Source organism: Herpailurus yagouaroundi, unplaced genomic scaffold, assembly GCF_014898765.1.
Source record: "Herpailurus yagouaroundi ecotype Mexico unplaced genomic scaffold, PumYag 189, whole genome shotgun sequence".
NCBI classification, from domain to species: Eukaryota; Metazoa; Chordata; class Mammalia; order Carnivora; family Felidae; genus Herpailurus; species Herpailurus yagouaroundi.
Genome location: NW_024412420.1, coordinates 11341965 through 11367640, shown reverse-complemented (window position 1 = coordinate 11367640; position 25676 = coordinate 11341965). Strand labels below are relative to the sequence as shown.

The following is a 25676-nucleotide window of genomic DNA, read 5'->3' as shown; positions in this document are numbered from 1 at the left end:
GCGTCGATGAAGAGGTGATTCTAGGGAATTTCTTCCTAGGAGTCATTAAGTCGCTCATTCATTAATTCCATGCTTCCATCTAGTGAGCTCTAGAGTTCTTTACAGTGGTAAAGAACCCGAGCTCTGGAGCTCTGAGTCCAAACCCCGGCTCTGCCGTGATTCGCTGTGTGATCCTGAGGAAGTGGATTCACTTCTCTGAGCCTCAGACCCTTAATCAATAAAACACCCTCCCAACACACACGCGCGCGCACACACACGTACACATATGTTCACATACATACTTGCTTCCTCTGCAACATAGTATAGCAGCCAAAATTTAGGTTCTGGAGGTAGGCAGGCTTCAGTTGAAACTTTGCGACCTTGAGTTGAATTAAATAGTCTCTTAGTAAATCCAGACTATCGACAGCATTTACTTTATAGGGTTGTTGGAGTATTATCGGACACATTGTACTAGTCAGGATTCTCCAGAGAAACAGAACTCTGTGTGTGTGTGTGTGTGTGTGTGTGTGTGTGTGTGTGTGGCAGAGAAGGAGAAAGGTTGAGATTTATGTCAAGGAAGTGGTAAATCTGAAATCTGCAGGGTAAGCTGGCTGGCTGGAGACCCAGGGAGGACTTGCTGTTCGAGTCCAGAAGGCAGCTTGTTGGCAGGATTCCTTTTTGCTCAGGGAAGGTCAGTCTTTGTTCCATTAAGGTCTTCAACTAATTAGGTGAGGCCCACCCACATTATGGAGGATAACCTGCTTTACCTAAAGTCTACTGATTTATTTTTTATTTTTTTAATGTATGTGTTTATTGACAGAGAGAGAGAGAGAGAGAGAGAGAGAGAGAGACTCCCAAGCAGACATGGATGGCCCTGGGACCGTGACCTGAGCCAAAATGAAGAGTCAGATGCTTAACCCACTGAGAGCCACCCAGGCGCCCCTAAAGTCTACTGATTTAAATGTTAAATCGCATCTAAAAAATACCTTCAACAAAACATCCGGAATACAATAAACGTTATTTATCGCTATTCCTTCTCTCCCTTGCCGGGTGCTTGGCTCCAGTACCAAAGTTACAAAGATCTAATGGGCTGCCTCTTCCTCACAGTAGAAGAGGTAGACAGGACACACACGATGTAATTGACACACACGATGTAATTGACACACACAATGTAATAGACACACACCATGTAATAGACACGGGGGAGGGGCCTGTACAAACAGCTTCGGATACATTTACTGCGCCTGGAGGATTAAGGAGGGTTTCCTGGAGGAGGTGACCTTATCTGGGACTTGAAAGCTAAATAGGAGCCTGCAAGGCAGACGGGCAAAGAAAAGATAAAAAGCCATCCCAGCGAGGGAGCAGCAGATGTAAAGTGCTCTAGTGTAGAGGAAGCAACATCAAGGAAGCGGTGTGTGTTTTTGTAGCGGGAAGGTGCTGGGTCTGGTGTTAGTGTTAGATGGGGGGTAGCGAGAGCAGGAGGCGAGGCTTTACACAGGGGCAGAGCCTCTGAGATCCTGCTGGACCTTGATGCCCCTCCAAGGACCTGGCATTTTCTCTTATGGACGGAGGGAAACCGGCGAAGAGCTTTAAGTAAAGGCAAGGACTGAATTATACATAAGATGCTCTCAGCGAAGTGAATCCTAAGAATTTAGGTTGGACGTGAGAAAGAATTTCTGATGACGGGGGACCCTGGGGATTTCTCACAGCGGAAATCGGGGAGACGGTTGTTGATGCTGAAGGAGCCAGTGGACACAGCTCCTTTGGTGGAAATGACAGCTGAGCACTGAGAGTTGTTCCTGATGGGAACAGTTTAGCCATAGGACTTGGGACACATTCCGGGACACTGATCCTGCCGACCTCGGACGGCGATCCGGGACGCGTGCGTGCGCATGTACGAGGGTGAGGACAGGTGGGGCGGTGAAGGGAGGAGGCGTACCCGGCCATCCCTCCACAGGAAATGAATCTCAAGAAACCGGAATCCTCTCCTAAGAATAAAGCAGAGACAGGGATGGTGAGCACCAGAACCTCTTGCTTTCGGAGCCTGAGGGAATCTCTTGCTACCCACACAACTTGGAAGTACCGACCTGGAGTCTTGTCCGCCGCGGACAAGACCTGCACCGATCCTCATGTGCAGTCAGGCCGAGAAAGAGAAACGACTCCAGAATATGCTCATTCAGGCCGGGGCAGGGGGTTCAGAACTCCCTTCCCAGCGGATAATCCAGAAATAGCATGCGAGCCACACAAAGTCTTAGCCCACGGCCCCGTGAACGGCTTTCCTAGTAACCCCAGAAGGGCAAGTGAGGGGTATCCATTTCAGGAAGGGGAAGGGGCAGGAAGGGCAGCCCCCTCTCAACTCGGTCCCCGCCAGCCCCTTGGAAAGTGGCTTTGTCCAGTGTTTGAGGCGCAGGGCTAAATATAGCCCGGGCTGGGGGCTGAATTCAGGCTATTGAGGGAACAGGCCTCTCTGTCGCCCTGCCCCGGGCCCAGGCTGCGAAAAGCTGGAGAAGAGGAGGCTGGGAAAGGAGGGAGTGGAGGTGGGGAGACAGAGTGGGGGCCCTCCCAGAGGGCGGCGATGGGTGGGAGATAGTTGGCCCGTGGAGTTGAAAGCGGAAAATGAGGGGTGCCTGGGGGGGCTCCGTCAGCTACGCGTCTGACTTTGGTTCAGGCCATGATCTCATGGTTCGTGAGTTCAACCCCCACGTCGGGCTCTGTGCTGACGGCTCAGAGCCTGGAGCCTGTTTCGGATTCTGTGTCTCCCTCTCTCTCTCTGCCGAGGGTGCAGTATGGGGAAAATGGGGGAGGGGGGTTTCCTTACCTGGTGCTATGGGCTGAGCGGCAACACTCCCACCCCCATTCGTATGTTGAAGCCCTAATCCCTAATGTGACTATACTTGGAAATATCTCTACTTAGCCTATAAGCAGATAATCGAGGTAGAATGAGGTCATAAGGGTGGGGCCCCGATCCCTGAGGATTAGTGCCCTGATAAAAAGAGACACCAGGGGCGCCTGGGTGGCTCAGTTGGCTGAGCATCCGACTCTTGGTTTCAGCCCAGGTCATGATCTCATGGTTCGTGGGTTCGAGCCCCGTGTCGGGCTGGGTACTGATGGTGCAGAGCCTGCTTGGGATTCTCTCTCTCTCTCTCTCTGCCCCTGCCTCGCTCATGCTCTTTCTCTCTCTCTCCCTCTCAAAATTAATATTAAAAAAAAAAAAGACAGAGACCCCAAATAACTCCCTCTTGCCCCTTGCATGCGCACATGAAAGGGAAGTCCATCTGCGAGCAGAAAGAGCACGCTCGCCAGAAACTGAAATGGCTAGACCCTTGCTCTTGAACTTCTGGCCTCCGAAACTGCAAGAAAATAGATTTCTACAGTTTAAGCCACCCAGTCTGTGGCATTTTGTTATGGCGGCCAGAGCGGAGGTATCTTAGAAGCGTAACCTGCTTGCCCGTCCCCCTTACCACCCTTCAGCCATCTCTCCCAGAGCCAGCTTCCCTTCCAGAAACTTCTTTAAAGGGGAATCTTTCACTTCCTTAAAGGATGGTCACTGTGGTGACCACTCAACACTCATAAGGAAGTTCTTCTTGCGGTCTAGCCACCATCTCTACAGCTGTGACTAGGTGTGTCTAAAGGCAGGACTTCCCAACCCCTAAAAACCCAGTTCTTTCCTTTTTTTTTTTAATTTTCATTTCTTCATTTTGAGAGACAGAGAGAGAGAGAGAGAGAGAGAGAGAGAGGGAGGGAGGGAGAGGGAGAATCCCAAGCAGGCTCTGCACTGACAACACAGAGCCCAACGTGGGACTCGAACTCGCAAACCACTAGATCATGACCTGAGAGCCGAAACCAAGAGTCTGGATGCTTAACTGACTGAGCCACCCAGGCGCCCCCCCCCCCCCCTCCAAACACCTTCCTTTGTTGAAATGCCTACCAGAGACTTCGGGTAGGCACAGAGGTGCGGGTAGGGGTGGTGGACACAGCTGTCCACCCCATGGAGAGGGGGGGCAGACCCAGCCCTGGCCTCTCGCCCAGCCGCTCTTCTTAGGCACCCCTGTAGCACACGCAGCATCCCTGCTACTCAGCTTGGTACCAAACCCCACCCTGCGGAGTGTGGGCTCTGTGGCTCGTCCCCACCGGCCTGGAGTGTTTAAGTGGTGAATTTGCACAGCAGCGAGGCCAGAGGCACATTAAGGATTAACTTCCTGGCTCAGCCTTCCTGTTAGACTATTCTGTGGGCAGCCTCTGCCCAGAGACACGGTTCTGCAAAACCGCAGCCCCCTCCCAGGCCTGGGCCGCCCCTCCCCCTCCCTCCCCTTTCAGCCACCGGAGCCCCCTCTGGCGCCCAGGCAGGAGCTGTTCCTACGCCTCTCGCCAAGGCCCTTCCGGGTGTCTTCGAGCAGCTGGCCAGAGCCTGGAGGGGCCTCGGGTAGGGGGGAGGTGTGCGCGCTGCCCCTGCTCTGCTGTCTCAGCTCCCAGGACTGATGCTTCCCAGTCTAAAGGGCTAATTGGTCTGATTACCTTCTGGACGGCCCACCCGGCTGCATGCAGTTCCCAGACTGGATTTAGGGGGTTGGGGAGGACTTGAGTCCTCAGGACTTCGAGTTCCCTGCCCTAGAGGAGACAGTCCCTAACCGCTCAGGGGGCCCCAGGCTGGCGGGGGAGACGCGGCCCCTGCGCTCAGGGCTCCCACTCTGACCAGGGTTGTGGAAATGAAGGCGGGGACATCAGGGTTGGGGGAGGCAAAGAAGGGATGGTCCTGCTGGGCTGGGGCAGAAGCAGCGGGGGAAGGGGGGTGGCTGAGAGAGGCCAGGGAAGAAGAGGGCCCCGTGGCGGGGTCTAAGTGGCTTTCACTGCAGACTTCTTTTAGAAGTTACCAGGAGGGCCCCAAAGGTAGGATCTGTGCTGTCCATCCGGGGGGTCAGGAGGGTGGGGTGGGGAGGGCTCTGCCTGGCCCAGGGCTGCTCCTGGCCTTGTCCCCCCCCCCCCCAATTGACAGCCGGCCTTGGGGGGGGGGGGCCCTTAGGGCCCAGACTTGCCCAGACTGGTTCAGCCTGTCTCCCAGTAGCCGGCCTGCTGGGCCCTGGGTGCTTTCTTCCATCCCCCCAGCTCTGCTCCCCTGCCAATGCCTGTCTCACAGCCCCAAGTAAGCCAGAAAAGTCGCCCCTGTGGGGGGGTGGGGGTGGGTAGTCAGTGTGTGGAGGGGAGGGGGAGCCATTAGGGAGCTGAGTTGCTGCAGGACTAGAGGATTCTAATCGATGGGCTCATGTTATATTTATCAGCCACAGTACTTAGGCGCTGCCCTGAGCAGGACTAATGGTCTCCCCATTGGAGACGCCATTACAGGAAGTGTAGGGGGAGGGGCCCGGGTGCCGAGAGGAGACGGGGACCCGGCAAGGTTTACTTCTCCGGGTGGCCGCCCCCAGCCCCTACCACGGGGGCAGCTGTCCTGCAGGCTGCCGTCATGGAGGGGGCTTCAGGCTTTTCCTCTCCTCCACTGACTGGGAGCAACTACCCAGAATCCTCAGCCAGAGGTCACCCCAGTCACCCCCCTGCGTCCCCTTCAGTGCAGTCTCTGCCTTGACCCTTTCCGGTTTCCTTGAATGAAGCCACGCCCCCTCCACCCTCCACCGTTTGAATGACGATCACGTGGGCCAACCAAGTGGCTCCGCCTTTCCTGGGGCGGAGCCAGCAGTGGTTGCCATGGCGGTCTTTGGGGTGGTGGGTGGAAGGGGGGGGCGCGGATACTTCCTGTAACAGCCTTAATTGCTCATTTATTTAGGGCAATTAGTCCCTGGCGACCCTCCCTTCCTTGACCCCAGCGATGACTATTCTCAGCTCAGACAACATTCCACCAGGATGGGGTGGGGCCTGGTCCAGAATGAATCGGGTGAGGGGGTGGGGGGACAGGGAGACAGGGCCTCCCAAAGTCTGAGAAGCTCCCAAGTCGGAGAAGCCATATTTAGATGCTGACCTGGTCAGACCATTCCATGCCCTGTCACTGGCCCCTGCTCCCGGCATGCTCTTGGCCCTCTCTGGCCACTCATTCAGGCCTGAGGGTGGACCCACCCGTCCACACTCCCAACGCTGCTGGCCTCTGGACGCCGCACTCTCCACCAATGGCACCACTGTCTTCCTGGCCTACCCCCAGTCGGGGTTGGCTCCTGCGGGGCTTTGCGCCCTCCCTCTCGACAGGCAACTGCTCCAATAGCTGAAGCTCTGGGGGGGGGGGGGGGGTGTCCTTTTCCTGTGCGACCACCATGCACCGCGTCTCATCAGTGACTACAAAGGCCCCCTCCTTCTGCGCCTCAGATCTACATTAACGTAGCCTGCTTCCTAGAACTTCTTAGGACTACTAGGACGTTGGCTCCAGAAGGCTCTTATTGCCCTGATGGGGGACACTGAGGCCCGGAGAAAAGAAAATAAGCCCAGGCTTCCTGGGTGAGTTAGAGGCAGAGCCAGGACTAGAACCCAGTGCCCTTAATTCTCAGCCTGGTGCTCAGCGACACCGCGATGACCTCTCCTCCAAACTCCACTTAGACCACCCCTTCCTCCAGCGGGCCCCTCCTGTCTACCTTCATCGCATCCCGACAACAGAGCCCCCCCGAAGGCTTCCTATCTGGGCTCCTCAGAAACTCTCTGGTTCACACTCCAGCTCTGTTGCTTTTCCAGGCCATCGACACTTTTCCCTGCCTTCGGCACCCCTAGGTTTTCCTCCGTCCTCTGGGCCCCAGACTCTTCCTCTGTGGAGGGGCTGCTGGGGCAGCGCCTGTGGGGACTTCCAGCTCAGCCCCTTTTCCCAAAGGCCTGTTGGTCACAAGTTGAAGCAAGCCACTGGGGCCTCTAGACCCAGACTCCTTAGTTTTTCCTTTTGGGTTTGGAGCCATCTTTGTAGGCCAAGCCGCATGAGAGTCTGGAGACCTTTGTGAGGCAGGGTCCCCCTGTAAGCTGGGGACTTTTTCTCGGCCCCCTCCTCTGGGTGTACCCATCCCGAAACTTCTCCACCTCTACCAGTGCCCGCCACACCAGCCTCCCTCCCTGTCTGAGGGACAAGGGGAAGTCCTTCTTTGGTGTGGAGGTGCCCAAAGCCTTAGGGATAGGGGGTTGGGACAGGGCCTGGACTCGGCCTCGGTGTCTCCTTGGCTGCGGGACAAAGAGAGCCATGTTGGGGGTGACCTCACTCTTTGGGCATCCTCCTGCTGGACAAAGGGCTCAGTTGTTCCCCAGCCTGGAGGCAGGAGGTAGAAGGATGACACTTCAATCCTTGGACCCTCTTTAGAGACCTCGCACTCTCGGCTCGGCGTGGGGGGCGGTGGGCCAGTGCAGGGAGGCAGGAGGAGGGCCCGATCTGGATGGCAAGAGAAATGTTTGGAGTATCTGTTAAGCCCTTCCTAGAATCTCACCTCAACCTCAAGACGCCAGAGTCCACTGCTCTGAAGTTAGAGGCAAACACTCTCTACTTTCCTTTTTTCCCAGGAATGACCTCTCTTTGGGGGGGGGGGGCAGGAAAGGGGGGCTTTTCTTCTCTTCCCCAGGAGAACAGTGGTTTTCAATTTTTTTTCCCCCCCAATAGTATCAGGACCCTTCACATGAAATCTTCCTAGAAGTCTGATCGGGAAAGCAGATAAAGTGGAAACTTCTTTGGCTGAGGGGGTGGGAGGGGTGGGGCAGGAGGCAGAGGCCTCCCATCCCTCATCCCGTCCACCCCGCCTATGGCAGCATCTAAGTGGGGTGGGGGTGGGGGGAGGCCACAAAGCCTTGTTTGAAAACCACCGGTTTAAACACTTGTGTTCCTTCCTGCTCCCCAAGCATCCAGGGGCCAGGCTCCTGGAGGCGCTTGAAATCTGATTGTTAAAGAAATAGACGAATGGATGTCTCTGTCCCGTCACTTATGTGCTGTGAGGTTTTGTGCTCAGTTCTCATCGGGGCCTGGGCTGGGGCAAGACTCTCCCATGTGTCTGCTCTAGGTGTGCCTAGAGATCCTGGAGCTGTCCAGTGTCCCCAGGTGGGAAGGGCCAGAGCCAAAGACATCTGCAGGGGCTACGGAAGTAGCAAGCGAAGTGGGGACGCATGTGCAGAGATGCGCCCGGTCGGCGCACACAATCTGCCAACAGCCCGGACCCCGATGAATCGCGAAGGCGGAGCCTGAAGCGTCTCAAAGCACCGGAGGAACTCTCCACCCATCCCCCTTCCTCCTCCGCGAGGCAGGGGCCCCGGATTCTAGCCCCGGCTCTACCATTTACTGCCACGGACCCTTGGGCAAGTCACTTCCCTTCTCTGGGCCTTAGTCTCCTCCCTTGTAAAAGTGGGCGAGTAGGACTAATGGAACGCCCCAGGCCCCAGGGTGCTGAGCCGTGCTCCCACGGCGGGACAGGAACTGGGGACAAGGCCCAGAGTTGGTTGGCAGGGTGGAAGGGGAGGCTACAGAGAAAGGGCGAGACATAATCCTTGCCCCGGAAAAGGTTCATCAGGAAGTTAGAGAAGAGAAGGATGGTGACAGAGAGCCTGGCCCATCCTGCAGGGTCCCCTCTTGTGCCCTTGGCTGCACAGCTGGGCTCCTGGTTTAGATTTTCTCCCGGGGGTAGGCAAAACGTCAACTCCCTTTGTCCCCATGCTCATCATCCTTTGTCACCTTGCCCTTAGGGCCTGTGGTCCTACCTCTCCCTGAGAATGAACTTCCCCCCACCACACGCATTCTTTTCTCGTCCAGATCTCCCTGCACTTTCATAATCCTCCTCCTCCTGGAAGTCCTCCCTGACCTCCACTTCCATGTCACTCCCCGCTGGCCTGGGTGCAAAGTCCCCTGAGCTGACGGCTGTCAAGCTGCCATCATCCTTTCAATTAGAAACGTTTTTGAGGACAGGGACCCTGTCTTTTTGTCCTGGAATGTCCACTCCCTGGCTCACAGCAGGGCCCTGTGGAAGGAAGGACCCAGAGGGGAGCACTCAGCTTGGGGCTGGGGGCGAGTGGCCTTGTGTGCGCTCGGCCAAGCAAACGCAAGTCAAACTCGCCCGCAAGCACACACGCATCCAGACAGCCCGGCGCGGACACACGCACCCGCGAGCCAGCGCCCTCTCTCACGCTGCAAACCCCCACATGAGGTGGGGGGTGGGATGTGGGGGAGGAGGCGGAGGGGGCTGCCCTCCAGATGTTGTTGGAAATCCAACACGTCCCCTCCCCTCCCTCCCTCTCCCACTTCCCGTTCCATTTCCCCCTAAATATTTACTGATTTTTATTTACATTCTTTGCCCGAGGTGCCCGGCCCCTGTCAGGTCCCATTTGCTGGGCCTGCTTCCCTCCTGCCAGCTTCCCCCCCTCCTCCCTCAAATCCGGAGCCGGGAGTTGTGTGTGGTTGGTAACAGCCTCCTCCTGGCCCGTGGGTGTGGGGGGGCGGTGAAGGCAGGGGGCTGGCAGCTCTGGGCAGAGCTGTGGGGGGGAGGAGGGGGCTTGGGGACAGGAGCAGCTCACCCACACATTCCCGCCTAACCCCCAGTCTGGGATTGTTTTAGCCCCCCCCCCCCCCTTTTTTTCACAGGGACTTCTGGAAAGGACTGATGGATGCCAGATGGCAGGAGCACTGGCACCCAGGGAGGACTCTGAAGAGAGAGGAGGGAGCGCTGGGTCAGACGTCACAGGGCGTGGGGCAGGCGTGCTGGGCGACTACTCCCGAGCTGACCAACCACTCTGGGCCGCCTTACCGCCAGCCAGCGGATCAAGGAGCTTGAAGAAGTGATTTCCCGCTCTGTTCTCAGGCTCCCGGCCCCCTTGGACCCTGCCCTCCTCTTAGCCATTTCATCCATCAGTATGGGGCACCTACTACGTGCCAGGCACTGTCCCAGGTGCTGATGAGACAACAGCAGACTGTCGTCCCTAATTCTTGCCCTGTGGAGTCCGCTTTCTCGGGAGAGAATGAATGGGCTGTAAGTGCCCCGCGGAGGAAGAAGCAAGGTGAAGGGAATGGAGAGTGCACTGGGGTGGGGGGAGGGCTGTGATTTTAAATAACACCCTCAGGGGAGGCTTCCTGGAGAAGGTGACACCTGAGCAAAGCCTTGCTGGGGGGGGGGGGCGGCCAGGAGGAGGGAGACGCCTGAGAGCATGGTGAAGTGTTAGAAGACTGGCGAGGAGCGGTGGGAGTCAGGGTGGGTGGAGACAGGGCATGAAGGCAGGGAGCAGGGTCTCTGGTTTTTGTCCGAATGACATGGAGGCCTCTGGAGGGTTCTGAGAGGACAGTGATATGACCGGACAGATCAAGGTGGAGGGGTGATTCCTACCCCCCTTGTATCCTCCCTTACAGTCTGGTCACCCCACTTCTCTTTGCCGGCTGCCTTCTGCTTCTCAGCTACTCTGCCAGGCTGCCTGTGGCTTCCAGAAAGTTCCTCTGCCCCAGAAAGCCCTCCAGGATTGCTCAGGGGAGGCTGCCAGGCTCTGTCTGGGCAGTAGATGGCCTTTTCTTCATTTCTTCCCTTCCCATGAGAGAGATGCCAAAGAGAGAGATTGTGATCCCGCCCCCCCCCTCCCCGGGGCAACCCAAGGACCAGAGTGGGTGAGTCGCTTTCCCAAGGTGTCTCCTCCAAAGGCCACTATCCTGCCTCCCATGAGCCCTGCTCCCGTCACCCCAGGTTTTTCACGGATGCTCCGTCTTCTCTTTTTTTCCTTTTCTTCCTTCTCCTTCCCACTGGGTCTGTGCCCTTTCGGCAAGGGACTGAAGTCCCCCCCTCCGCTGCTTTGGCATGGGCCTGGGGAGCACCCTTTCAAGGGTAGCACTGGGCTCCCAAGGCTGAGGGCCAGGCCACCGAGGGGGAGCAGCCGCAGCGGGGACTGTGGTAGGGTTCATTGCTCTAGCTGGCACCCTCCTCTGTACCCAGGCCCTGGATACTGCCTGCTGTGTAGCAAACTCTGCTGGCGGAGCAGAGCGATGGAGAAGACGGCGTGGCTTCCCCAGCTAGACCCTGGGAGTTAGCCCCAGGGCTCCGAGTCCCTGGTCCTAGCTTGACTACCGCCTACCAGGTGGCTTTCCACCAGGGACTTCCCTCATCCGGGCCTCACTCGTTCAAACGGCAACTGTTTATTGAGAGCCTGCTATGTGTCAGCCACTGCATTAGCCTGAGGATACAGAGGGAGCAAAGACCACCTGGCTCTTGCCCCCACGGAACCCGCAATCTTGTGGGGAGCAGACGTCAGGTAAATGGCCATGCCGATGCGGTCAGAAGGACAATGGCCATCAGTGCACAGGAAAGGGAGAATGTAACGCCTTGAGAGCATATACGGAGCGTTTGAGCAGCCAGGGGAGCTGAGGGGCTTGCCCCAGGGAGGTGATGGCCAAGCTGAGACCTGAGGGAATAGAAGAATAGCCCAGGCAGAGAAAATAGTCCACGCAAAGGCCCTGTGGTAGGAGGGAGCATGTCCAAGGAGCTGCAAGAAATAGACATGGCTACAGTAGAAAGAACAAAGGGAACGAGTAGAGTAAGAGGTGGGCAGAGGCTGACCGCGTGGTGTCTTCTAGGTCATGTTTAAAACCAGATCTAAGGACAGAGGCACCCACTTAGCATTGCAGGGTTGTGTTGGGGACACAGGAGCTTCTCAGGTTGGCTGTGGATTGGGGGGTAAGGAGAGGAGAGGTGGGGGAAACCTCGTCAGGAGGTGACGGCAGGGGTCCAGGAGAGGGCTGATGCTGTCTTGAACTAAGCGTTGGCAAAGGATTCGTAAGGGGACGAGGACGGTGTCGAGGGGGAGTCCTGGATTCCTGCCGTCAGGGTTTCCCACCTGTAAAGAGGAAAGACGTGGCTCTACGTTCTCCTGGCAATGAGTGAATTCGTGGAGGCAAAACGTCTCCTCCTCGGGAAGGCACTGGAGTGAACTATACGAACAGCGTAAGAAAACTCCCCTCGACCAGATAGTTCTCCCCTGGCTCTACCCCGGGGTCCTTCAGGCTACCCATCCCCCTGCACAACCGTGCACAAAACTGCAGTGAGCATGATTTTGATTAGACTGCTCACTGCCAGCAGGGCTAGAGCAATAATGTGGGTAAGAACCAGAGGCAGGGGATGAAAGAGAAGACAGGATCCAGGCAGAGGGCCATGTCCCAGGAGCGCGGGAGACAGGCTGTAAACACCTGCGGAACAGTCAGGATCCGGTGGAGTTGAAGGTCTCTGAAGCTGGTTCTGACCTGGGACCTGGGGGAGCTCAGGTGCAGGAAGCTTCGAAGGACGTCGGTACTCTGTACCTGCAGAAGGGGCGCTCTCCAGAAACCTGCACAGTCTCATTGGTGTTGGCCCCCCTCCCGGAGGCCCCCCCACCTCCATGAGATGGAGGGGGTAGAGCATGCTCAGGACACGGGAGGGTGTAGATACAGGAGCTGGGCAGACATACAGGGAACACTCTGGTGTCGTGCAGATGATCTGAGGGGTCTTTCTGGAGGAGGGGGAGGAGGAGGGGGAAGGGGGAAGGAAAGGGGAGGAGGACGAGGTACTTGGAAGGGGTCTGGGGACTGGATTCGTCAGCCCCGTCTGGCCCAGCTGGGAAATGCTCATTTAAGCTGATGGGAGTTGGGTGTTTGGTGCCCTTATCCCCCCTCCCATGCAGCTCCTCCGTCCAGAATCCCATCTTGCCTTTAGTTCCCAGCCCCCCCGCCCCGTTCCCCGTGAAATGATCATGGGCTCATCACTCTGCCCCCTCACTACTCTTTCTTCCTCTCCTACTCTAGCTGTTAGCCTCCTTGGCTTTGGAAGATCCGCTTGGCTCCCTGCTCCTCCCCTCAGCCCCAGGGGGGCCCATAGTGAACACCTGCTTGGTTGCTGGTGCAGGTCTGCCGCGCCCTCGGTTCATATACTGGCATTTGGGGAGAGGCTGCGTTGTTCCGGTGTTCCCTGAGCACTGCTCCACTCAAAAGAGCCCCCGCGAGGGACCAGCCTTGGCCTGCAAAGTACAGAAGTTCAAGTGCAGGAAGGATTTCCTGGGCCGTGAAGGGGGACAGCTGAGCAGCCGGGATTCGGGGAATCAGTTCACGTGCACCCTGCTGTGTGAAAGGTCCATGGCTGAGGGCCTGGCAGGGGAGGGTCAGGGTCTCAGAGAGGACGAAGGATCACAGTGATAGGCCGGCAAACAAAGGCTGTCAGCTCCATGCAGCTGGCCTGGACATTTGCACCGCACCGTGAACACAGCCCCTGGCCCAGAGGAGGCCTTCAGTGAATTCCTGCCGAGCGAAGAGAATCTTGGTTCCCGGCTCAGCTTCCCATTTGCTTTTCCTGAACCTGTAGTTCCCTATCTACAAGATGGAGTAGTAACCCCAGTACTTCCTGTCTCGTCACATTGTCACGGGGAGCAAATGGAACAACGATGGATGGCAAAAGCGTTCTGCGAACATGATACACAGGCCGCAGCCCAGCACCGTGCCTGGCCTGCGGTGGTGGTGGCTCGGCATTGAATAAATGAGCAAATGACTCGATCTCCACCAGATGTGAGCTCCACGTAGGCAGAGACCTGGCTTGTTTTTCCTTGGCATTATTTCCCCAGGGCCTGGCACACTGTAGGTGCCCAATAAATATTTGGATCGAATGAATGAATGAATGAATGATACGACTTAACCCTACCCTGGGAAACTTCTAGAACTTTGGAGGTGATGAGACAAACCACAGGGCCATGAACCCAAATGGCTTTGGAGGCATCAAGATCTCGGTCTGAGCGCTGACTTCACCAACAAGGTTGAAAGCGGCTGTTACTTCCCCATTTTATGCAGGAGGAAACAGGCTCAGAGAGATTGTGTTACTTACCCAAGGCCCCACAGCTCCCAGTAAGTGAAGGGATCAGGATGGGGGCCCAGGACTCTGCCTCCAAAGCCTGTGCTTTTTCCTACCATAGAAGGTTCTTGCTGTAGCTGGTCCGTTGGGACAATGGCCTCTATGACTGTCTACTTGACAAGCTGGAATAGTCTGTTGGGGGGAGCTCTCCTAGTCGCATACCATCTCAGAGACCCCCCCCCCCCCAGTTGGGGACTGCTGGGACCAATGAGAGGCCAAGATCTATTCAGGGTGTATCAGGTCCAGAAATGCACACACTTTGCCCGTGACATCCGTGTTCAGATGCGGAGACAACATATGGAGGGGAGCTGTTGGAGGGCTCTCCTGGCCCAGGGTCTCTGTCATACCCCCTCAAAGCCACACCTCCTCTCTGGCACCCTGGGCCAGTGCTGCTCCCTGAATGCTTGCTCCCTGAGTGGTTCCTTAGGCAGGGCCGGGTCGTGTCACAGCTGCCCTTCCCCTCCCTGAATGGACTTGGGGCTTTACCATTCAGTTCCCTGCTTCCCCAGGTATGTTTCATTGAACTGTATTTTGGCTGTTGATAGGTATTTCTTGCAAAAAAGACGGTGTGTGACGGCGTAAGTTTGGGAAGCTGTAAACAAGCTGGAACCCTGCAGGACTTCTCAGGGCCTTTATTGCGCTTATGTTGGACTGTGAATCTCCGAGGGGTGGGGAGTTCCAACAAAGAGCATTTTCCCAAGCGTGCTAGCCCCCAAACTCTTTCTTCAGGAGCATCGCGTGGGATTGGTGTGCTCCCGGGCACACTTTGGGGATTATTGCTGTGGCTGTGAAGAGTCCTTGAAGGCATTTAAGCAGAGTTAGAGGATCCGGTTGGTGTTTCTCGGAAGACCACTGGGTGGACCGCGGGAGCCAAGACAGGGGCTGAGGAAGCCCTTAGGAGGCTGAACTGACAGTCTTCGAAAGAGGAGCCTGGGGGCGCCTGGGTGGCTTGGTCGGTTAAGCGTCTGACTTCGGCTCAGGTCATGATCTCACGGTCCGTGAGTTCGAGCCCCGCGTCGGGCTCTGTGCTGACAGCTCAGAGCCTGGAGCCTGTTTCCGATTCTGTGTCTCCCTCTCTCTCTGACCCTCCCCTGTTCATGCTCTGTCTCTCTCTGTCTCAAAAATAAATAAACGTTTAAAAAAATATATTAAAAAAAGAGGAGCCTTGTCCGTGTCCGCCTGCTGTGCCAAACTTAGGTCTCTGTCCCCAGTGAGCTCGCAGTCGGGGTGATGTGGGAGAGGCCAAGGTCCTACCAGGAATTCCGGGGCAGAAGATGCTAAGTGCTATAAGCACCTCCGATCCAAGAAGACTTCCTGGTGACTTCCTCAATTGGCAGCCCAGAGCTCTAGCCGCGCTCCTGTCCTGTCTCTTTTCAAGAATCAGTGAATTATTTGAGATGAGCTCAGGGGGTCCTTTGCTGTTTTTTCACCTTTACTGGGGGAGGGGGGGCTGATGGTCTCCGCCTTCATCCCCCAAAGTACCATGGAGTCATGCTACTTCCCCACTGGGACACAGAGACCCAAGTCATGAGACTCAGGTCTACGGCGTAAGTGGCAACGCCTAGTTTATTTTTAGTCTATCCTGCTGGCAAAGGTCCCGTCTCTTGGCACCGAGGCCAGCTTAGATGAGGCCAGGCTGGGGCGCAGGGCGCAGTACCACCAGCGTCCTCCCCTCTCCCTGCCTCTGCTCTGACTCCTGCTCTGCAGCTCTAGTTCATGGGGAAATGGGCTACTGCCACACCCACTCCGGCTCCCCAGGCAGCTACGAAGTCCCCAGAAAAACTGGACAAAAGCCTAGACTCCCTTCGCCATCCCTCCCAAGAGCCAGCTTAGGGGACTGGGAGTTCCGCCTAAATCTCAGATCCAGCCTGGGTATTTGTCCAGCTGTTGTGGCGGTTGGGGTTCCCTGGACCTCACGTAGACAAGGGGTACTTGGGTCTTGTCCTCCGATCTGCTGAAATCCTCGAGCCCCCTCCTCCTTGAGGGTCTTCTGTGGGTTTCACAGTTGGAAGCGTTAGAAACTCCTTTTCCACTCTGTGCCTACAGGCTGAATTTGAATGGAATCCCTCCCCCAAGCTCTCCTCTCTCTTTGGCACTAACCCAGAAAACAGGTCTGTTTTCCAGCGCAAAATCTGATTGGGTCACTCCCCTCTTCAACAACCTTCAGTGGCTCCCTATTGGCTTCAGGATAAAATTATCCTTAGAATGACATAAAAAGCCCTTGGCCAAGCAGCTCCTGCTTACTCTTGAAGCGTCTCTCCTCCTTCTCAGCCACTTTAAGCTTCAGGTATTTGGATTGAGTGAATGAGTGAATGACGAGACTTGACCCTGCCCTTGGAAACTTCTAGAACCTCCGAGGTGATGAGACAAACCACAAGAGCAATGACCCCAATGAACTCTTGGCTTCGGAGGCATCGAGATCTGGGTTTGAATCCTGAATCTCGTTGCACTGGCCCCCCCCCCCCCACAGGTCCATGGTCCACCCCTGTTGCTGGTGACTTTTTTTTTTTTTTTTTTTCTGCTTAGAACATTTTCCTCCTACTGGTTTACCCAGCAAATTCCTATCTGGCCTTCAGTTCTAGGCTCAAGTTCTAACTCCTCTGTGAAGCCCTTTCCTGTTCTCTGAGCATTTCCTATGTATGTGCCAGGCCCCTGTGCCAAGCATTCTCTGTGTACCACGATTTAATTTTTCTTGTGCTTCCGTGTCTGTCGTCCCACCGAACTGTCAGCTTCTCAAAGGCAGGGGACAGAGGTGGGCGGTTAATGCTGGGGGAGGAAGAATGGAAGAACTTGAGGGGGGGCGGGGCTCCGCAGGGTTCCCCACCCGAGCCACGCCAGCCCTGTGTAGTTAGTAATTCATTAGCAACTAGTTACCGATTGCTGCCGTAACTAATTACCACGGATCTCATGGCTTAGAAAACATACACAGGTCAGAGGTCAGAAATCTGAAATGGGTCAGCAGGACTGGCTCCTTCTGAAGGGGAGAATCGTTTCCTTGCCATTTCCAGTGACTAGACGTTGCCCGCACGCCTTGGCTCCCGGGTCCTCGCTCACACCCCTCTGATAGCGGCTCTCATCGCCACATCTCTGTGACTCTCCTGCCTCCCTCTTTCCCTTATAAGGACTCTCGTGATTACGCTGAGCTCCGATATGATCATCCTGGATCATCCCCAAAACAAAATCCTGAATTTTTTTTTTTATTAAAAAAAATTTTTTTAATGTTAATTTATTCTTGAGAGAGAGGCAGACAGAGACAGGGTGTGAGTGGGGGAGGGCCAGAGAGAGAGAGGGAGACACAGAATCGGAAGCAGGCTCCAGGCTCCGAGGTGTCAGCACAGAGCCCGGCGCGGGGCTCGAACTCATAAACTGTGAGATCGACTGAGGCACCCAGGTGCCCCAGCAAAATCCTTCATTTGATCCCATCTGCAAAGTCCTTTTTGCCATGTAAAGTAATGCATTTACAGGTTCCAGGGATTAGAACATGGACATCTTTGGGCAGGGGGTGGGGGTGAGGGGCCGGTGCCATGATTCTGCCTGCTCCATGCCGGAAACTGAGAACGGGTCAATTTGGGAAGAAGGAAAGTGTTTGGAGTCTCAAATGACACCCCTGTCTGGCCTGAGTTTCCTCGTTTGTAATCAAAGGAATGGTGCCACAGGGTCCCTGATGTACTCTTGGGGACATTTTATGAGCCCAAGATTCTACCTCTGCGGCAGGAGAGGATGAGGTGGGAACACTTCCTCCTGCACAGGTGACATCTGCCCATTCAACTTTGACTCTGACTTATCCTCAAAACCCTCCCCCCCCCCCCCCACCTGCCTGCTCCCGAGACCATGGGTGGTGCCAGGGACCGCTCCTTCCCCGGTGCCCTTGCCTTCTTTTCCTGGGACGGGATGGAGGGCTCTGTCTGGGTGCTCTGTGTACCCACGGAGCCCCGACACATGGCTCAAATGGGGACGCAGGCGCCCCCCCCCCCCAGGTCAGTCAGGTGCCCTCAGCAGGCAAAGCCACAGGGTTAAAAATGGCACTGCTTCTCACTCACAGCTTTTTCAGGGAAAGGTTAGAGAAATTTAACTGGGAGACCAAATATTTGCATATAGAACGCCACGGGTGCCTTACGGTGTAGAATACAAAATTGGCTAGAATTTTGGAAACAAAACTGGAGAACTCATCGCGGGACAGCCACTGGAGGAAAAGCTGGAGGAAGCAAGGCAGAGGTCCCTACTGGGGGGCCCTGGAGAGGCTGCGAGGAGGAGTTGAGAGAGAAAACAGGTGTATGTTGCGGGACAACCGGGAGTGAGCGAATAGAGGAGATTAAGGGCAAATCTGCGCTGCGTGGGGCCTGGGGGGAGGCGGGGGGGATGAGGAAGATGCCCCTCCCACTCTCCCCATCTGTTGCCCCTGCTTCGGCCTTGGCCTCCCCCGGCCCTTCCTCCAGAGCCTTCACCGGGACCTTGTGCAAGAGAGGCAGATGTTTCCAGATGAGGCCAGATGCTGAGACTCGGGGCGCGGGTTGGCCCCTGTGGGCTCGGAGGGGTGGGGGGGGAATGAAGGAGGTACAGGAAATGAGCGAGGAGGGAGTGTGATCTCTAGCCAGGGGTCTCCGCTAATCCTCACCACAACTGGGGAGGCAGGTGTCAGGTCCGTTTTTACAGATGAGTCAACTGAGATTCCGCACGACCCACTTTCCCGCCCCACCCCTTACCACTGAGTCCGCCCTTCAGACGGATCAAGCACTCAGGGCCCTCCTGTAAGGCCCCTGTCCCTCTCCTAGTCTCACCATAGACCCTTCCTCTTTACCTTTGGCCCTGCTGCTCTGTCCTCACCTTGCCTCCTCCTCCAGGAAGCCCACCCGAGGCCTCCACTCAGCTCTGTCCCGCTGGACTGCCTGCCCCTTCAATCTGTCAGCCTAGATGTGTGTCCCACCTGCGCCCTCCCCATCAGACTGGGAGCCCATTATGAACTCCAACTGCCCCTCCCATCGGATCACCTAACTCCTCTGAGGTTGAGGGAGGCTCACTTACAGTCCCGGTTGGAGGTGGGGGGCGGGCCGGTCACCATGGCAGGCGACGGGCAAGAGGAGAAGTACAAAGGCAGCCGCCTGGGGCCCCAGATGAGGTGAGAGCCTTGGCTGTGTCCCAGCCCCGTAAAGAAGGATGTTAACGGCCTCTTAGGGAGCAGGCGAGGGTCGATCAAAGGGGTGCGCGGGGGTGGGGGGTGCTGGGCTCACTGCTGAGGGAATGAGGGAACGGCTCCTTCCAGGTTGGGGGGGTCAACCCTGGCACCTCCTTTCTGCCCCAGCAAATGGAGTATCTCATCCTAGGAGGCTACTGATTGAAGGAGAATGACTTCTTCCAGTCTCCGATTCCTCCTTCCTGCCGGGGTCTTCATGATCTCGACTACCCCCACCGGGGTCCACCTCTTCCCCTCCCCCACCCCGGGGACACCCAGCAGTGGGTCCTGAGGAGCGAGAGAGGGCTCGGGTGGTTTCAGCTGGGCGAGGAGGAGGGGAAAGCATAGGAGGTGGGGCCGGCTTACCACAACCTGTGCCCCCCACCGGCCTGACTATGAAAATCACAAGCAGTCGGCCGTCCTGCTGGCTGACTGACTCAGAACCGGGATCTGGGAGCGGCCGGAAGGCCTGCTTGAAAGTAGGAAATAGGGAAACAAACGGTGATTTGGGGAGGAGCCCAGGAGAGCCAGTGTAGACACCCGGGCAGAGGCTCAGATGTGGCAAACAGGTGGGGTGCGGGGGGGTTGAGGCTGCCAAGGCCTTGGTGGGACCACGGGATGAGCCCGTGCCAGGCCCACGGTCCTCTGAGCCGGTCAAGAGCAACCTATTGTTTTGCACAGGAGGAGAGAGACGCTCAAAGACAAACAGGGACTTCTTCAAGGTGACACACCCCTGAGTCAGCGGCAAAGCCAGGACCAGACCCCAGGTTAGGATTTGAGGTTGGTGGGGTGGGAGGCCTTGCCTCCAGAACCGTGTGTCCGCTTGAAGGCGCAGCAATGAAATTTTCTTTAGTTTGCTTATGAGGTCTATGTTCATTGCTCCCCCCCCCCCCCCCCACCCCATGAAAGGAGACGCAGAAGGCTGCCGGGCCCCACTCTATTCATTCCCAGGGACTCTCCATGCCCCAGGTCTTTTCCTGTCTCCCCTGCCTCTGGCCAGACCATTGATTTCCACAATTAACCAAATCGCAAGACCTGAAGCCCTCCTCTCAGTGTGTGCCTGTCGGGCCTTCTCTCCAACTCCCCTTCTCCCAGGAGCCACCTCCTGGGACAGTTGCTTGTCTACTCTGGGCAGCCCACCCCCAAGGTACAGCTTTTGCTTCTCATCTACCTACCACCTTTCCAGGGTCTTCCGCAGGCCATGGGATCATGAAGCGATACATTTACACAGCCTCAGCGCTGGAGGAGAGAGAGAACCCCAAGCAGGCTCCACGCTGTCAGCACGGGGCCCGACAGGAGGCTTGAATCCACAAACCATGAGATCGTGACCTGAGCTGAAACCAAGAGCCGGGCGCTCAGCCCGCTGAGCCACCCAGGCGCCCCTGGAAGGGGTTTTAGAAATGTCATCTGTCTCTGCCCATACCCTCACTTAACATAAGGACCCGGAGGCACGCAGAAGAGAAATGACCTGTCAAGGTCACGAACTTCAGTTCCGAATCTGGACTGCCTGACTCCAGTCTGTGTTTTCCGGTCCCTGTGGTTCTCCAGATTGGGTACTTGCAGTGACAGGGGTCACATAGATCTTGGCCAACTCCCAGGATCGCCTGCCTTCCACAGGACTCCTTTAACTGGATGGTTTTTCAGCTTGGGAGCCAGGCCAGAAACACAGGAAGTTGGAGAATAGAGAAAGAGGAGAGAGAGGGCAGTCCACCCATCTATCAAACCTTTATTGACCGTCTCTGATGTACCAGACCCTACTGGGGAAGCAGAGCTGAACAAGCCACGGCCTCTGCCTCTCAGACAAGGAGGGGCAGACCCCCGCTAACCGTGGTGCTGGTGTGGAATCGCCAGGCTAGCAGTTTGAGCAAAGTGCTGTGGGAGCACAGAGGAGGGAGCACAGCACATCCTCCTGGGGCAGGGCAGGGGAGGCTTCTCGGAGGACACGTACCTGACCTTGGACGGGGGAGCACAAGCGTGCCAGGTGGAGATGGGGGCATTCCTGACAGAGGGACAGCAGGAGCGAAGGCCAAGAGGAGTGAAAACCTGGGTACGTCCTGGGGACGTGAGCCACCCCACGTGGCCACCAGCTCACTGGCTGTTGAGAAGGAAGTGGGTCTACCCAGAGGTGGGTTTAGAAAGGTATGCTGGGCTTGCTGGTAGAGGCCTTGCGATGCTTTATCTTGAAAGCAATGAAGAGCTAACCTGTTTAAGGTAAGAAGTGGGGATTAGCGTGTATTTGGGGAAACACACTCTGGCAGCAATATGGAAGAAGGAATTGACTGGGACGCCCGCTGGAAGAGTTCTGAAACCGTCCAGCGGAGAGAGGCCCAGGGCCCGAGCCACACAAGTGTCAGACAGCTGGGAAGCGAGGGCCCAGAGGGGGCCCATTTCATGCAGAACGGATTCTACACTCACAGACCTGGTCACATGGAGGACGAAGGGGAGAAAGGGGGCAACGTCTCCACGTTGCTGGCTCGGGCAACCAGTGACCGGAGGCACCTTTTACAGGAGAGCGGGCTGGGCTGGGAGGGAGGGACGGATAACGAGCCTTGAGTTCGACACATTGAGTTAGAGGGCCCTGTGGCACAGCTGGTTGGCGACAGCAACTAGGCAGCCGTCCAAATGAGGCTACGTTCGGGACAGAATCAGCGTCGGGCAGCTCAGAGGCCGTATCTGCTCACGCGCTGAAGTCAGCCAGACGGGGGTTCAAATCCCGTTCCCGTGTTCTTGTTCTGGGACCGTGGACAAGTCTCTGAACGTCTCCAAACCTTAGTAGTCTCATCTGTAAAATAGAGAGAGGAGTAGTGAAGATCAGATGAGGCCCGGTCGTTGGCCCGCGCTTGTCACGTGGCACCCAAAGTTCTGGATGTTTCCCCCTCCGCCTGCTCCGTCTCCCCCGCTGCAACTTCCAGCTCTCCAACCGTGATGCCGAGTGTCCCCATAGAGGGCCCACCCTTCCTCCTCTGCTGCTGCCCAGCCTGGACTCCAGGCCAACCATCACCAGAGTTCAGCTTTGGGGCTTCAATTCAGACTGCTGGGCTCCCAAGAGCCCAGGGAGGCAGCTCTAGGCCCTGGCAAGGCTGACTGGGTGTGTGGTCCACTACAGGCTGAGCTGGGCCCCTGATAAGACCTTTATCTTCTGTGGGCTTCCTCTTCCTCCTCTGTCACCGAGGGGCGGGTTTGGGTGATGGGGGCTGACCTGGGTCATCCCTGAAACTGGGTCCGGGGCAGACAACGCCGGATGTAGCCCTCTGTCCCCGGATGGAAGAGAGGGGCCGGGCTCTGGGGTCACCCGCCAAGTCTTTTCTCAGGTCTGACCAGGTGGGCTGGAGGGGTGGAGGGGGCGCGTCTGGGAGCGTCCAATGCCCTCGTGCCATGCAAATGCCATGCAAATGCCATGCAAATGACCGACCGGCCCCGCTGCCTTCCCCCCTCCTCCCCGCGGCTTCCACGACGTGAGGGTCTTAGCGGTTCTAAGACAGAGGGTCTCTGGGGAGGAGGAGGCCCGTCCGGAGGGAGGAAGGACCCCCGCCCTCCCGGCCAGGACCCCACTTGGGTGGGTGGGGGGAGGGGCGAGCCGGTCCGACTAATGGGCTCATGATTCATCGCTGGGCTCTTGTCTGCGCTAATTGGCTCTGCCGGCCGCCTGATTCATGGCAGGGAGCCGGGCTCTAGGGGACCCCGGTGTCCCTCCCCCGCCTCCCGCGCAGGATGGCTGCGTGAGGCTTTTAGACCCAGGATCCGTTCCAAGGGACTGCTGCCTGGCCATCCATCACCGCTGACAGACTGGGGCTCCAAGGTGGGGGGCGGGGGCGCCGGCACAGAGCTGCCATCTGATGTTTCCGACCCCCCCCCCCCCCCACACACCTCCCAGCCACCGAGGGGCATCGGAGGGCAGCAGGCCCTTGGCCTTGGGTCTTAGGGAGCCACGCGGGGTATTCAGGCAGGTGTGAGCGGTGGGGGGGGGAGGGTGTTTCTAGAGGAGGGGAGAGAGGATGCGGTGGGAGGTGGGAAGGACTTTGGGGGCAGGAGAAAAGGCCGCGGAGGCATGTGAGGGAGGGCCGGGCTCGAAGAGCAGAGACTCGCGACACAGGAGTCTGGTGACTGTGAGCAGAGATCTGTGGCAACAGTACTGACTCCGAAGCTTCCTCTGAGGCTGCCCGGAAGAAGACTAAAGATACCTGAGGCTTTGAGACCTTCTGGACGACCTATGGCAAGTCGCTTAACCAGTCTGAGCCTCCACGTCTTAGGACCTTTAGAAGAGAATCATGCCCAGGCGTGGGCACTCATGGGAAGCAACCTCTGGCAGGGTCTTCGTCTAGGCGTCCAAGATCCCCAGGAGTAGTGTCTGTCACTCATTATAACCTCGATGACAAAAAGTATACATTGGTCCCTGCCCTCCCAGGTACAGGGATTGGTGGGGGCTGTGCTCCCTGAACAGGGACATCCCCCCCCCCCCCCCCCCCCCCGATCGCCGCCCGAGCGGGGGGGTGCCGGTTTTTTAAGTTCTCCAAGGCCCCGCACGTCTACGCCCCCGCCCCTGCATCTGGGCGGGGGCGTTAGAAAAGGCCCCACCCACCAGGCTGAGGGGGAAGCAGCTGTCAGCCCTGACTGTCAGAAAAGGGGGCGGGGGTAGTTCAGGGTCAGGGACTGGGGGCTGGAAGGAGCCTAGCCGAAGCTGAAGCAATACCTCCTGCGGGATGAATCCATGAATGAACAACCGTCCCCGCAGCCTCCGTAGAGGGAGGCCTGGCCTTGCAGCAGGAGATGAATGGAAAATGGTCCGCAGCGAGGCGCCACCAGCCTCGTGTCTCCACTCCTCCTTTTGACCCGCGGCCACATCCAGGTGTCGGCAGGGCCCGTTGGCTCTACTTCTCAGCCAAACCCCGGTCGGGCTCTTCTGTCTGTCCCGGCTGTGGGCCGGACGCTGCCGCCCGCGGTGGGTCCCGTCTCCCCTCCCAGCCTCAGTGCTGGCACCTGTAATCCATTCTCCATTCAGCAGCCGGATCTTGTAAAGACATAAATCAGATCTCATCGCTCCCCGACGCAAAACTCTCTCGTGGTTTTCTCTCACGTTCAGCAGAAAATTCAGCCTCCTTGCTTTACCTCGCGAGGCCCTACGTGATCTGGCCCCCGGCTACTTCTCTGACCACACTCGTCCTGGCCTGCTTGCTCCGGCTCAAAACCATTCCCATTTCAGCGCCGTGGCACTGGGGTTCCTTCCGCCCAGAAGGCATCCCCCCCCCCAGTTCTGCACGTGGCTGACTCCTTCTTGGCCTTCAGATGTCAGCGGAAAGGCCACCGCCTCAAAGAGGCCCTCCCTGACCATCCATCTGTTGCAGCCCCCAGGAACTCCCTACTTACCACGACAATCCATTTGTCTTCGAACCCTTAAAACTACCTGATGAATTCTCATGTATCTGCTTGAAAATCTGTCCTCCCCGGGGCGCTGGGGTGGCGCAGGTCACGATTAGTGAGTTCGAGCCCCGCGTCGGGCTCGCGGCTGAAGGATCCTCTGTCTCCTCTTTGCCCCTCCCCCGCTCGCGGGCTCTCTGTCTCGAAAATAAATAAACATTAAAAAAAAAAAAAATCTGTCCTCCCCCAGAGAGTCCTGTCTCCTGAGGCTTCCCTGCTCCGGCTGCTGTGTCTCCGGGATGTCCGGGTCTCTCCCAGCATTCCGAGGGTTGAAGGAAGGACTCACAGGGCAGGCCTCGCCACCAGCTTTTCCTAATGGAATATTTTTCTTTTTCTGTGTGGAAATATTGTCTGCCCGATGTCCTCCCCCGGTAGTTGGACGGCTGCCCCTCTCCACCATCCTGCTCACGGCCACCTTCTCCCTCCCCACTCATCTCACCCCACTGCCTCCCCTTGGCAGGAAGTCTGGGGTCAGAGCTGCGGTGGGGGGGGGGGAGGGGAGGGGCGATCGCGGGAGGGTGGGGTTGCCCCTCCCCCCACCCCAAAGGGCTCCGTGGCTTTGTAATGGCACAGGTGGCTTGTGGGTTTGTGAAGGTAGTGAGGAGAGACATCCCAGCAGCGTCTGGGAGTCTAGCACCTTCCACCACACCACAGCCTCCCCTGCCCCCAGGGAGGAGGAACAAAAAGAGGCTATGTCTCCCGAGAGAGGATCCCCATCCCAGCGGGGGGGGGGGGGTGGCTATGCCCAGCAGGGTCACTGCCACTAGGCCAGGAAGTCCCTCTAACCTAGCATCCATCCACTCTGCAATTGGAGCTCTCGAGTGACCCTCTACTCCTCACCTAGGATTTATTACCCTCCCTCCCCACCCCCGCTGCAGAGGAAACTGGAGGTCAGGGGTCAGGAGAGAGGGGGCCAAGTTCATGTCCTCAGTGCTTAGAAGCCAGTGTCCACGGGGAAAAGCTCTGATTTACAATTAGCAGTGGGGCCAGACCGGAAAAACACAGCCCCATTTTCCAGATGGAAAAACTGAGGCCTGGAGTGTTCACTCTACCTGTCTAAAGCCAGGGCGCCAGTTTCCTCCTGCTGCTCCTCCCTCCCCCTTCCTCTGGGGACTCCACCTTCTTCAGGCTTCCACCACAGACCCCGCTGGGGACCCCGCCCTGACAAGGGAAGCCCCTGAGATTTCCGTGCTCCCTCTTCCCTTCCTCCTCCCTCTCCCCTCCTTCCTGAAGGAGTGTGGTGACTGTTAACCCCGATGAGGGCCACTGCTGCCTCTGCCTAGTGCTGGCACCTAGGGAGGGCTCCTTGCCTCTGTAGCTGA

General features: G+C 57.2%; 2 long non-coding RNA genes across 3 annotated transcripts; both read left to right on the top strand.

Annotated features, from left to right (window-relative positions):
* Positions 1 to 4793: 4793 nt before the first annotated feature.
* LOC121045150 (uncharacterized) lies at positions 4794 to 8796 on the top strand. Its single transcript, XR_005797612.1, has 2 exons — positions 4794 to 4866; positions 7941 to 8796. It is a non-coding gene; the product is annotated as an uncharacterized LOC121045150 (long non-coding RNA).
* Positions 8797 to 9515: 719 nt separating this feature from the next.
* On the top strand, positions 9516 to 13527 carry LOC121044818 (uncharacterized). 2 transcript variants are annotated; one of them, XR_005797496.1, is made up of 2 exons: positions 9516 to 9921; positions 12677 to 13527. It is a non-coding gene; the product is annotated as an uncharacterized LOC121044818 (long non-coding RNA). The 2 variants fall into 2 exon arrangements; XR_005797497.1 differs by lacking the exon at positions 9516 to 9921 and adding an exon at positions 10179 to 11843.
* Positions 13528 to 25676: the final 12149 nt, after the last annotated feature.